Source organism: Ctenocephalides felis, unplaced genomic scaffold (assembly GCF_003426905.1).
Source record: "Ctenocephalides felis isolate EL2017-DRISC unplaced genomic scaffold, ASM342690v1 CF-g0.4_SCAFFOLD_01604, whole genome shotgun sequence".
Classification (NCBI taxonomy): domain Eukaryota; kingdom Metazoa; phylum Arthropoda; class Insecta; order Siphonaptera; family Pulicidae; genus Ctenocephalides; species Ctenocephalides felis.
In genome coordinates, this window is record NW_020537758.1 from 58721701 (window position 1) to 58735676 (window position 13976).

The window sequence follows — 13976 nt, forward strand, 5'->3', positions numbered from 1 at the left end:
ATATAATGCACACACAACACTGCATATATATGTCTACATACACATAAAATCATTCTAAAATTATTCGTTTTTAATTAGATTTAAAAAATTTAGATACGAGTCATGAATGATATTATGATCTGATCTTTTATTAACACAACTTGACCAATTCAAGAAGATTAAACTACTTTCTGAGAAAAGTCCTTTAAAAGTGCAATCCTCTCTATATGAAATATTGGGTTCAAAGACATAGAAATGAGAATTTTCAACGGAATGTTGGAAACTTCGATTTTTATGGTGAATAACACTTAATTCATATTGTCTTTTGGATGCATTGTGATGTTTGGCTAATGTATTGTTTATCACAATTTTTGGAAAGATAAAATTAACAAAAATTAGTGATATGGATATATAGATCAATATTGCAGGTAAATAATTTTTGTTACTCAATTTTATTTTTATTTACTAGATTTTTTTAAATTTTTTATTTTTTACTTTTATATACCTTTCTTTACTTTTGTCTGATGCATAATCCATTCCTTTATATTAAAAAAACTTTCTTACTTAATATTCTGTATTCTTCGTCATAAATAGAGTTAGTCTATATAAGAAAATGTTTTGACAGAAAAAAACTGATGATGGAACGTATCTAGTTCCGAAACGTCGTAATTAAACATCTACAAAAAACAATAATTGTTTTACATTATTCGATTTATTTTTTGAAAAAGGACCATATATCAATTTATGAAAAAATCTAGGATTTATTCTTATAAATATTAGATAATGTCCTTCATTTTAAATCCGATTGCTTAAGCTTTGTTTATTTATTTTTCTTTAATACATATATAAACATAGTCATCCAATTCATAATCTCTTATATTTTGTCTATAAAATAAGAATAAAATTACAGTATTTATAATAATCTATATGAAAGCATTTAATACTCCTCGAATTCGTTACGGTACAGGAAGTTCCAGCAATTTGCCTTAAGGCATGATGCCATACACCACTAGTTAAATTTTAAATTCTTAGTTCAACGAAAAGTCTTATTTCTTGAAAGTTGGGGCAATTGTGTCATTATTTTTGACTATTGTCCTAGAAATGATATTCATGATAGTTACAGTTCCAAAGTTTAAATAAACAAAAGTAATAAAAATTAACCGCAGTAACAAAAAAACAGTCACAATTTTATAAAGCTGTAGGTTGCATTCAAAAGGTCATTATTTCCAGACATGAATTTTTTTTTCTAAATGTTTTCAGAAGTTCTGTTTATAAGTGTATTTGTGAATTTGTAAATTGTTTTGTAACTTTCAGTTTTCTAAGAACTTTGTATTGAAAAAATAATTTTGAAAATATCATTGATATTTCCTTGAAAATTGTGTTTTGACATAAAACTTACCTTATAATACTCTTGCAAAGCATGTGCTATAATAGGGTGGTTCAAATAAAAATTATCTGATATATTTAGTACAGCTGAAGAATAGAGTTCATTTTCAATAGATCCTCGAAAATTTTGTTGGCACTTTTGTTCTAAAACTTCTCTTTCCTTTTTCAACATAATTACTTGATTAAAACACATTTCAGTATACCTTTGTTTCTTCAAGCATTCTGATTGACTATGATAAGATAATAATTTAAGTTATTATAATTGGTAATAATAAGAACTTGAGCTATAAAATGATTAAATTCAATATTTTATGCAATACAGAGGTTATATTGTACTAATTTAACAATTTTAAATTAATTTTAAAACAGAAATGTATTTTAGTTATTCTAAAGTACAAATACTATAAAAAATGGTGTACAGATAAATAAAAATAATGGGATAATGAATTCACCGTAAGGGAAATATGTTGAGCACAGAAGGTGCAAATTGAAAATTTGAGTGCATACAAATAATTTAATTTGCAGCTACTTTAAATTGTAAATTCTATTTGTACTTTTAAATAACTAAAGTAATAATAATTCAAGCTTTAAATATACCATTAGCATCATATATAAATGAATAAAGATATTAAAAAGACTAATTAAATTAAATTACTCACAAAATTTTAGAATAATTTTTGTGTATTCCAAATGGATTTTTTTCTTTTTCGAGATAAGCCAATGAGTCACTTAAACTATTTAAGCCAAGTGATTTCGAAGTTATTATTCCATCAGCTATTATCTCACATGCATTTTGATTCTGCTGAAATATACAAGCAAATTATAAAATAATGAGTTACAACGTGATCAAATATCAGTTTGAAAATTGGTAATAAATATTATCATATCTCATTAGATGCGATTGGAGGAAAGTTTACTATACAATTGTATATATTTAAACAAAATATCTCCTTGACAAAAATATTGAAAGCCAATTTTGTATGGCATTCTAGACCAATTTAGTTAATAGATAAATTCTGCAGAATTTAGTTAATTGTTCTGCAATGTGATATATAGCAGAATACTCTGGTATCACCAACAATATGTTCTTTGAATAACAATAATAATAAATCTGAGAATAATAAATTTGGATTCATTATGTGATAGCACCACAAATCAATGATTCCCTCAATATATGGAATTAATATATTTTATATGATTTAATAAAATTAATGTATTAAATCTAAAAGAGCTGAATTCTTGATGTATATTATGAGAAATGATAAACATTCTCTGGAAGGTTTTTTTTTAATGAGTGACTTAAACTATTTAAGCCAAGTGATTTTGAAGTTATTATTCCATCAGGAAAAATTTGCATATTATATTTGCATTTGCGTCCGCATTCGTATTTGGATTTATAGTCACACTGACTATTATTTCACATGCATTTTGATATTGCTGAAATATACAAGTAAATTATAAAATAATGAGTTACAACATGATCAAATATCAGTTTTAAAATTGGTAATAAATATTATCATATCTCATTAGATGCGATTGGAGGAAAGTTTACTATACAATTGTAAATATTTCTTGACAAAAATATTGAAAGCCAGTTTTTGTATGGCATTCCAGACCAATTTAGTTAATAGATAAATTCTGTAGAATTTAGTTAATTGTTCTGCAATGTGATATATATAGCTTCTATCTTGTATCAGCAGAATACTCTGGTATTACCAACAATATGTTATTTGGATAACAATAATAATAAATCTGAAGGTAATGAATTCGGGCCCATGATGTGATAGCACCACAAATCAATGATTCCTTCAATATATGGAATTAATATATTTTATATAATTTAATAACATTAATGTTTAAATCTAAAAAGGCTGAATTCATGATGTATATCATGAGAAATGAGAAACATTCTCTGGAAGGTTTTTTTTAAAAAAAAACAACTAATAAAAACCAGTATAAAACTAAGATTTATTACATTACCATATTATTATTATATTCCTCAGCGTTAGAACGACATGAAAAATTTCTTGATCTTAATAAATGTTGTTTGCTTTCCATAATCTGATCACTTTTTTCATGTGTTTTTTCATGCCCATTATTATTATTATTTTCAATAATAGTATCTTGACTTTGATGAGCACAATTACCTTTGGATTGCTTATTAATGCAAGTGATTGCGGGTTGTGTAAAATAGTTTTCCGTCAAATATATATTAGAACAGGTTGAAATATGACACCTAAATAATAAAGAAAAGATAATAAGAGTTCTAATACATATAATATTGAATATCTTAATCTCATAAAATAGTTTTACTTCTCGATATGTTGCTGAACGGGTTTTTCTTCTAGTACCTTCTCAATATAATCATTAATAAATAAATCCGTTTCTTGGAGCGAATAAGAGTATGGCTTTTCTTCCAATTGGCACTAAAATACATTTAGTATTTATATTATATAGTAAATATTTGATAAATTCAACACACTATGATTTATAAAACAATTGCACAATTGGAAAAAATATATCACTGCAACAATGTATGCGACTTGTATGGTTATGATAACCTTTAACATTTAATAAGTAATTAAGTATAATGTAATTAAATGTTCCATTATATACACACCTGCATTGTTTAGTTCAACCTGAATTAAAACAATACTTTAGTAACTGTATGATCTCAGTCAGTACATGGGGTGCAATATCACTATATCGTTTAGGATAGAGAGTACGATTTACCGCCAAATCATCGCAGCCGCCAAAACAAGCGGTCAAAACTAGAACTGGAACATTTTGGCGACGCATTAAGGTGCGTCCACACCTAACGAACGACCACGAACGTACGTGAATTTTGGTATGCGCGTGGGTCGCTTTTGTTAGAAATTTGTAATCTGCGCATATTATTATTCATCATGTTCGTTCGTTTTCGTTCGTTAGGTGTGGCGCACCTTCCCAACATTTAGCTCCAATATCTCTATTTGCCAAATTTATTTCGTTACTGAATAAAATTATAACTATAGTGGGGTGTATGGCATGGTGCCTTAAGGCAAATTGCTGGAACTTCCCGTATCGTAACGAAATGTTCGAAGAATACTGAATGTTTTCAAATAGATTATTATAAATTATGTAACATTGTCTAATATTTATAAGAATTATATAAACTGAATTGCAAAGTTGAAATTATTTGTTTAAAGTATATTAGAACTATAGTCAGGATTAAAAATAAAACTGAATTATTTTCGATATACAAAAATTTGAAAAAAAAAAGTTGAAATAAATTTTTTTTTTTCCAAAATCAATTATTTCGTTAAGACAAGCAGAAAGTTCTTTGAATCATTTAAATCGGACGCTTAGTTCTCTCAAAAACTGTCATTTTTTTGCACATTTAGCTCCGTATCTTCGAAACGGCTGAGCCTGCCTTTGCCAAAAACTATAGTTTATTATAATAAACACTTCTCCCAATTATTACTAATTAAATGTTCTTTAGATCATTCAAATCGGATACGCCGTTCTCTCAAAAACTCAATTTTTATTTTCTGCACTCTTTGCTCCGTATCTCCGTAACGGCTGGACCTGCCTTTGCCAAAAACTAATCAGCTCTTTTCCCTCTCAATAGGAATCGAATGTTTTTTGAACCATTCAAATCGGTTGATCCGTGCGCCCGAAAACAAACGTGACTGGAAATTTGTATCCATACATACATAAACACACACACACATACATACATACACACACATCCATTTTTTCTGAGGTATGCCAAAATGTTCAGAACCTTCAAAACGTCGAGAAATGTAAAAATTTTCTATTTCGATTTTCGGCACATTACAATAACTTACCCTACGGGAAGTTAATAAAGAATGTTTTCAAATAAATTATTATTACTATAAATACTGTAACATTCATTATTCGCATTTAATAAATAAAATTTAAAAGCTTATCAATTGTACGACGACGTTTATATATGCTTACATGAAAAATAAACTAGTGGTGCAAGGCATTGTGCCTTAAGGCAAATTTCTGGAAAATTCTGAACCAGAATTAAATATTCCAGGAAAAAAATAATAATCAATTATTAATAACAATTGTTTTCCAATAGATAAAAATGAATACTATATATTTTATCGCTAATATATTATACACTGACGATCGTACGGCACAAAACGCTTGTTTAAATTCTCGCGAGATGCCAATTTAAATGGATCCATCTCAAGTTACATTTATTAAAATAATGCAAATCAAATATTTGCATTGTGAAACTAAATCGTAAAATTTATATTTAAAGTATGAAAATTTGTATATTCTTAAAAATTTTCAAAAAAAAAATCTGAAAATTTTGAATTTTTGTTTTTGAAATTTGTTAGGTCTTTGAAAAATTAATTAGTCCTCATTTTTAAAATGTCTATAAAATATAATTTGATGTGCATATTCTAATGATAATTTTTCGACCACCAAATATTTTTTTTTAAGTTTTCCTTGTAATTCCGAAACTGATAAACCTACCTTTCCAAAAATGTAATCAAGTCTTCGTTTCCTCAATACAAGTAAAATATGATTTGAATAATTCAAATACGAAGCTCAGTTTCCTCAAAAACTAAATTACCGTTTTTTGCACTTTTTGCTTCGTATCTTCGAAACGGCTGAACCTGCCATATCGCCAAAAACTAATCAGCACGTCTCTCCGTCAATACAAATCGAATGTTTTTTGAATTATTCAAATCGGTTGATCCGGGTTTGCGAAATCGTAGACGAAAAATTGTATCCAACCATACATACAAACACACACACACATCCATTTTTTTAAGATATGTCAAAATGTTCAGAAACCACTGAAACGTAAAGATATGCAAAAAAATTTATTTTCGTTTTTATGCGATTACAATAACTTACCCTACGGGAAGTTAATTATGAATGCGGCGTTTTAAACTGTCTTGCACAAACGCTAATTTCGACTAAGTAAGGTAATTATGAAGAAAATTGAACAGAATTTTATATAAGGTTTAAAAGCAAAAAAACGTATACGTATACAAAAAATATAAGATAAAATATAACATATAATGGTTTCTAAAAAAACAATTTGTTTGAAAAAAAATTTGTATAGTATCTTTAAATAAATGAATAGTATTTGTTATTAAAATCATATTCAAGTATTTAGCACAATATATATATATATATATATATATATATATATATATATATATATATATATATATATATAAATAAGTATATATATATATATATATATATACACATATAATTTTATTTAATACAATATCCTCACGTACATGGATTATATAGTTGGTAAATGTAATAACAAAATAGTTTACAGTCATAAGTTGCATACTGTAGAACTCTAATAAAGTCAATTATTTTATAGTATCATTATTGCATAGTAATGCAGTATTACAAAAAGCAAGAGGCATATGTTAGTTACAAAACTAAAAGCTCACAGCCAAAAATATTTGGTGTAAAAAATAATACGATTTTGTTAAAGAACTGTAAAATATATTTAAACTTAATAAAGGCTTATTCCTACTTAACATTGAATACTGACATTCATTATCAAATAAAAGGGTAGGTATTTTTGACACAATAAAAGGTTATCCTCAATAACAGTTAACATTTTATACAGCAGTACTTGCTAAAACAGTTCTTATTTCAGAAAGTGAGTTATTTTTGAATGCTTCACATAGCTTCATCAATATTTTTTTCCGATTAGCGGCTACTTCCATTGAATGAGAAAGTGAATGTGCTCTACTGGTAATAGCTTGCGATATACCTCCCAGCCGAGCTGCATTAAAACCGTAAGATTTTGGACAAGGACCTTCAATATATTTGTACAAAAATGTAACAGTTTCCTGCTGAACATTATTCTCCTGCTCATCTGACTCCACCATACATGCCTATAACATATCCGTTACTAAGGTAATGAAGTCAAAGTTTACAGTAAATTTTAATAGTATTATACTTTACCATATGACCAAGGCTGACATTATTGAAAGAATGAAAATCTTCAACCAAACTATGATAATGTGTAGAAAACATAGTCCGGCAACCAAGTTGAACCAATTGATTTACAACACCAGCTGCAATAGCTGTACCATCATAGGTTGATGTTCCACGCCCTAAAAAATATTTATTACTGGGTGGTCATTTAGGTAGTAGCATTTTGTGTTGAGGCAAGTTTCATTAATCGATGCAGTTTCAATAATCAACTTAAAAAATAAAGGTATTAATTTATGAGCGATTTAAAAGTATACCTATTCGCTATATGGCATCATATTGTAAACAAATATTGCAAATTATTTAATTTTGAGCAAATTTGCCGTTTTACTTATATAGTTGTAAAAATAATTTTAACTTTGCAATTCAGATTCAAAATATTTATAAATTTTCTGTAATTCTTACTTACTTACTTATAAAGACCTCAAATGCGTTCATATCGTTTACATATATATATATTTTAGTTTGATGTAAATAAATATAAATATTATCGCACAAATATAAGCTCCATTATAAAATACGAGTTATGAAATTTACAGTATTTAAACAATCAATCTTTGAAATAAATATATAAAACAATTATTATTCATTGATCATTTTTATTGATTATTAACTTCCAGTAAGGTAAGTTACTGTAAGCGTCCAAAAATCAAAATTAAATTTTTTTGCGTTTTGAAGGTTTCTGAACATTTTGGTATACCTTAGAAAAACTGATGAGTGTGTGTTTTGTAGGGCGTTATATTTATAAATATTTCAGATTTTAATTTTAATTCTGGCTAAAGTTCTTAAGTTCACTTATATACTTTAAATAAATAATTATAACTTTTGCAATTCAGTTTATATAATTCTTATAAATATTAGGCAATGTCCTTCATTTTAAATCCGATGGATTAAGTTTTGTTTATAAACGTCGTCGTCCAATTCATAAACTCTTATATTTTGTCTATAAAATAATATTAATAAAAGTTACGGTATATATACCAATCTGTTTGAAAACATTTAATATTTCTCGAATATTTCGTTACGGTACAGAAAGTTCCAGCAATTTGCCTTGATGCACGATTCCAAACACCACTAGTTATAATTATGTTTATTCCTAGAATATTTAATTACGGGTGCTGGAATTCCAGAATATTTCCTCATTTTTGGCTGGTCAAAAAATTACGCACTTATCTGCTAATTATATAGAGATCTTATATTCTTATACTTTGAATAAATTTTGGATTTTTTATTATTATTCTTTTTATGATTAACTTTCCGTAGGGTAAGTTATTGTAATCGTCCAAAAATCAAAATTGAAAATTTTTACATTTCTTCACATTTTGAAGGTTTCTGAACATTTTAGCATACCTCAGAAAAAATGGATGTGTGTGTGTATGTATGTATGTATGGAAACAATTTTTCTTCCACGTTTTCGGGCGCACGGATCAACCGATTTGAATGGTTCAAGAAACATTCGATTCCTATTGATAGGTAGGTGTGCTGTTTTTGGCAAAGACTGGTCCAGCCGTTACGGAGATACGACGCAAAGAGTGCAGAAAATACAAATCGAGTTTTTGAGAGAACGAAGCATCCGATTTGAATAAATATAAAAAAATTTCAATTTGTAATGATTGGGAGAAGAGGTGATTCGTTTTCTCATTCGGTTTTCTTAAGTAAGCGTTTCCGGAGGTAAATAAATAACAATAATAAGTAGAAAATTAAACATACCTAATTCATCTAAAAGAACAAGAGAATTGTACGTAGCATGTCGTAATATTGAAGAAGTCTCACTCAATTCTACTAAAAACGTTGAATGTCCTGTTAAAATATCATCATTCGCTCCAAGTCGTGTGAATATCCTATCAACCAATACTAATTCGGCAGCATGGGCTGGCACTCTGGATCCCTAAGAAAAAGAATAGTAGATATCGATATCAATAACAAAATAACACATAAAACAATCTTAATTATGTAGTTGATACCATATGTGCTAAGATAGTCAAGAGACCAATTTGGCGCATCAGAGTTGATTTTCCACCCATATTAGGGCCTGTTAGCAATGCCAAAGCTGACCAGTTGTTTGCATTTATATGTACTGTATTTGGTATAAAATCTTCGTCTTCTATACATGGATGACGACTTTCTTCAAATGACACAAAAGGCTGGAAAATATTTTCTCATAATATGCATTACATTTTCATTCAAATTGATTTGGCATGTTCATCAACCCCTTAATGCGCATTTTTTAAATCAATTTAGCTATAAAAAATATCATTTTATTTTTTTGCAAATATTATTCATGCTTATTTTAACTAATTTGTGCAAAATTTTTATTATTAATATTTTAATTGTTTTTAGTAAATCATAAATTAATGCAATTTTAAAACCTAAAGTCCTATGTCACACATTACAATAATCAATTGCAATAATCTACCTACCAACATGACAGATAGGGACTTAAATATTTGGAAAATTATATTTCCATATTAACCACACAGAGCTGTTATATTTTGAGATAAAATTTCAGTGACTGTGATGTTCATGGAACGTCAATTCACAATTCTACCAGTGAACGTTGCCTGTATATATCTCAGACGTGGGCATTAAGGGGTTCAGTAGATTTTTATAATTTTACTGTTTAATATATTTACCTTACTATGTTTTTCTGGTTGAACCAAAGTAGGCATTACCATATTATATGATTGTAACCTGGCATATTCAGCCAAGCTTGCAAGAATGTCTAAGAGAGAAACACAATTAACAACCTCATTCCATTTATCAAAATGACTACTGAATTTTTCAAAAATACGTCTAGCAAGATCTTTCAATACAGCTTCTCTTTTTCCTTCTGCTTTCATCATTTTTTCTAACAATTCCTGAAATGTACAAAATAACATAAATGGCTCTGTAGTCTGTAACTAACGAATTCGCTAGTTACTAATTAATATTTCTACTACTTGATATCAGTTTGCACGCTACGCGGAATTTGATTCCGTGGATGCATGAATAATACTTTTTGTAAACAAAAATTGGGAAGGAGCCAGCCAACCGCTTTTATATTTGCATAATGCGCCCAAAATATTAACCGTTAAATTCAGGATCTGAATAATGATGCTTCATCTATTTACTTTATAAAGGGTTTATATGGCATGGATTCAACCACCAATTTCCGTCAAGATATTATTACCCACTAACTACAGCGGTTGTACTCGCAGACTACGAGTGCAACCGCTGTAGTGCATTATTTATGATAAATATCGTTGAGTTTAATGAATAATTACTAGCTAGTGCATAAAAGGGTTAAAATCATTTTTTGTTTGTGATAATGCGTTTGCCTGGAATAATTTTTAATTTGCGTCATTCAAAAGCTTATAGATTTCTCATATATTATCACAATTATGTGGTACTACATATTCGAACGGACAACGCATTGTAATAGTCACATCTTCAGTGGATCCACAAATAAAAAATTAAATTGATATAGAACTAAAAAATGAACTAGAAAAATATTGTATTTAGAAAAAACAATAACAAATAGTAAGAGAAAAAAAACAGCAAGATAAAAAGAAGTAAAAGTAATATGCATAAAAATAAATATATTTTTATGTATAAATAAGTCGGGGAAAAACCCGACTTATTTTTATATATATATATATATTTACATATATATAAAAATAAGTCGAGTTTTCCTTCCTGACGATTTAACTCCAGAACGCACGAACCGATTTCGACAACTTTGCATTCTTTCGAAAGGTCTCGGGCTCCGTAAGGTTTATAGATAAGAGAATTAGTGGTGCATGGCATCGTGCCCTAATGCAAATTGCTGGAGCTTCACGCACCGTAATTAAAAATTCGAGTAATGACATTAGTGAAAATTTTCAGAATTATGCTTGGTTAAGTCTGCGAGCAATTCTTGCCGCCAAGAAATATGATGTACACGCACTGAATTTCACCTTTCAATCAAAAATTGCTGGAGATTTGGTGACATACCAATGATTCCGACTGGTCTTCCGTTTGACTTCAAACGATTGCAATTTCCAGTTCGCCTTGTGTTCGCAATGACAACTAACAAGTCGCAAGGTCAATCGCTTAGTGTTTGCGGGATAAATTTCAAATAGATTATTTAGAAAATCATTGTTTTTCACATGGGCAGTTATACGTTGTCTGTTCACGAGTTGGAAAATAATCCGCTTTGTTTGTGTTAATGTCAGACCAAAAAACAAAAATTGTGGTTTACCAAGAGCACTTCAATGAAACGGATAATTTGCGGATTCACTTTCATTTACTTAGAATATTTCAACTAAAAAATACTTCATTTTTGTAATCGAAATAAATTCATTACTGTTGTGCAATAAAATCAAATTTTTCCTTTTCAAATATAAAACAAACAAAAAATTTCTTCATCTTTCTCACGAAACCATCTGGTGGCGAAACGGAGTTCGTCGGGTTTGCTTGTATATATGTATATATATATATATATATATATATATATATACAGTAGAATCCGATTAGTATGACGCCGGATATATTGACAACCGCTTATTATGACGTAATTTTAAAGGCAGTTTGGTTTCCATATAAAATTTCTTAAAAAAACAGCTGTCTAGTCGGATATGTTGACCTCGCTTACATTGACATTTCGCTTATAATGACCCATTTTTGAAAAAAAAATTGGTCCAAGTATAATGACCGACATGATTTTACACCTCCGATAACATAGAGTTCATGTTTTTCATTGCACATTGTTATGGTATGGCACCACTGTGAACTACCCTTGTGTGTCAGGTCGCTACATACCTACCCACATACCCACAGGTCTCTATGTTGCACGAGATTCGCGCTATGGAAACTTTGGCAACTTCCGGCATGGACGACCTCGTGCAAAAAATAAGTAGGCTCATTCTTGGTGTTCAAAATTTGGAAGCGATAACATCTGCTATAATTTACTGAATTAGTAAAGTTCTATATTTTTTACTATTTTTACCCAGTAATTAAAACTCAAACAAAAATTACAGATTTTTTACATTAAAAAATGCATTGTTATGTCATATTTTTAATTAAATTTGTCAATTTGTTAGTATGTGTCATTTTTTACCTTAATTTTTGTATTAAATTACTGAAATTAATAACATATTCGCCAAAAATTGTTTTTTTTTTTTTCAGTACGCTTAGTATGACGACCGCTTAATATGACGATTTTTCGCCGTCCCTTGAATGTCATACTAAGCGGATTCTACTGTATATATATATATATATATATATATATATATATATATATATATATAGGTTGAAAATGTTTAAATTTGATGTTGAAATGTATGATTGATTTCTTGGAGGGCGTAACATCAAGTAAAAAAAGAGAGTGAAGTAAAGATTTTTTTCAAAACATCTTTATTTTTCCAAACGTTTCGACGTAAAATTCTACGTCATCTTCAGTGGTTCTACAATTTTAAAAACACAAAGTAACGTTACAATTTGAATATACATAAGCAATAGTAAAAAAAAAAGTTTTAACTAAAGAGAATTGCAAAAAATATTACTTACTTGAATTATTTATATTATCACTAACACATATTAATATAACTTGTAAAAATTAATAATTATAGACAAGCACTAACTGTCAGTAATTTCTTTTTTTAATAAAAAGAATAAAAGATAAAAAGTGATTAATAAATAAAATATTATACGTAATACACTTGCATCCGAGGCCAGTGCCAAACAGAATAATATGTTTGTAAGTGTCCGAGATGTGAAGTCAAAATTTTAGAAAAAACAAACACATGTGCTGGTTTTTGACCGAACGTCTTGGCGCGCTAAGCAAGTGTGCGTGATAGTGTTGTGCAACCGTGGTACAACACTTCACTCTCTTTTTTTTTACTTGATGTTACGCCCTCCAAGAAATAATCATATATATATATATATATATATATATATATATATATATATATATATATATATATATATACAGGGCCGGTCCTGCCTTGCATGCGATGCATGCAAAAAATGCGGGCGCAAGCCTTAGGGGGCGCCAAAACGAGTTTCGGAAATTAAATTTATATTTTAAAAATATACTATTTATATTTTTTATATAAAATCTAGAATTATTTATTTAAAATCTAGAATAATTAATAAATTTTAATAAATAATTTAACTTAACTAGGGATACGGAGACGAGAGAAAAACCATATTTATTTTGCAATGTGATATCAGTAAAAACAAATAACCAATTAATAATTCTGCAAACTAGTCAATAACAGCTCTGTGTATTGCTTAATCTACTTATCAAATTTTTTCTTTGTTTGAAGTTACCGTGGAATCAAAAAAGAAATTATCGAGTGTTCAATCCCATAAGCGCAAACCTGCGAAATATTAAATTAATTGTTGGGCATTATTGAAGAAAAATGGCGAGCTGATTTAGTTGAATCGGAACTTGTTAAAAAATATAAACAAATTATAAAAAATGGGGAGCTTAGAAAATTACTTGTTTATTCTGAGAAATTGAATTTTAACTTTTGCTTTTGTTGCAAATGTTTCGCATCTGTTGAACTTTGAATGTTGAAGATATGCGTGGAACAAATATGAAAAATGGAAACAAAATTTACTTTGAAACGAAAATCTTAGGGCTTGTTTTATAC

General features: G+C 28.5%; 1 pseudogene; it reads right to left on the reverse strand.

The window, feature by feature from the left end:
• The window catches only part of LOC113373987, a 34009-nt pseudogene that overhangs the window by 1364 nt on the left and 18669 nt on the right, over positions 1 to 13976 (reverse strand).